Raw genomic sequence first — 777 nt, forward strand, 5'->3', positions numbered from 1 at the left:
CAAAGGAGAATCTGAGGGATTCTGCTTGCCTAGGGGAATCAGGAAGGATTTCACAGAAGAGAGAAACTTTTCCACTGGGTCTTGAGGATTGAGTAGGAGTTCGCCAGACATCGGGAGAGTGGGCGGGCAGTCCAGGCGGAGGGAAGAGCAGGTACAGAAGGAGTGGTGTTTCCAGGAAACGGCAGGTTTTNTCAGGAGTCAGTGAAGGCTTTATTTATTTGTTTATTTATTTGAGGCGGGGTGCAGGTGAGCAAGGGGCAGAGAGAGAGAGAAGCAGGGCTCACCCGAAGTGGGGCCCGAGCTCACCCGATGCGGGCCTCGAACCCATGAACCGTGAGATGGTGGCCTGAGCCAAAGTCAGATGCTCTGCGACTGAGCCCCCCAGGGAGCGCCCCCCAGCGAAGGCTCTCAAGGAGGGCATCGGCACGAGGGTGGTGGGACGGCCAGTGTCAGCTTAGGCAGGTCACCACGCCCTGGCAGCGGTAGACGGGGTGGCCTGGGCAGGAGACACCGAGGACTGGGAGCAGGTGGGAACCGCTTGTTCATGTCTTCGGGAAGGGTGAGGATGAGCGCAGCGGGGGCAGGGATGCAGGGGGGCGACAGGCTGAGCATGAAGGGGCTGAGAGGAGCTGAGGCCGTTGTAAGTTTCTTCCCACTGGGGCCGCTGGGCGCAGGGCGGCGGGAGCCCGGGCGGGGCAGGTGTGACCTACCCGGGCCATCAGGTTTACTGTTGAGTTGGATGCGCCAAGGAACCAGCAGGTCAAGGCGTCCAGTGGC

At 61.1% G+C, this 777-nt stretch overlaps 1 protein-coding gene across 1 annotated transcript in view; it reads right to left on the reverse strand.

The window, feature by feature from the left end:
* Nucleotides 1-777, reverse strand: part of SLC25A43 (solute carrier family 25 member 43) — a gene marked incomplete at its 5' end in the record, with an annotated part of 33201 nt that overhangs the window by 31392 nt on the left and 1032 nt on the right. The window lies entirely within an intron of this gene.

This window comes from Crocuta crocuta, unplaced genomic scaffold (genome assembly GCF_008692635.1).
Source record: "Crocuta crocuta isolate KB4526 unplaced genomic scaffold, BGI_CrCroc_1.0 scaffold944, whole genome shotgun sequence".
Taxonomy (NCBI): Eukaryota; Metazoa; Chordata; class Mammalia; order Carnivora; family Hyaenidae; genus Crocuta; species Crocuta crocuta.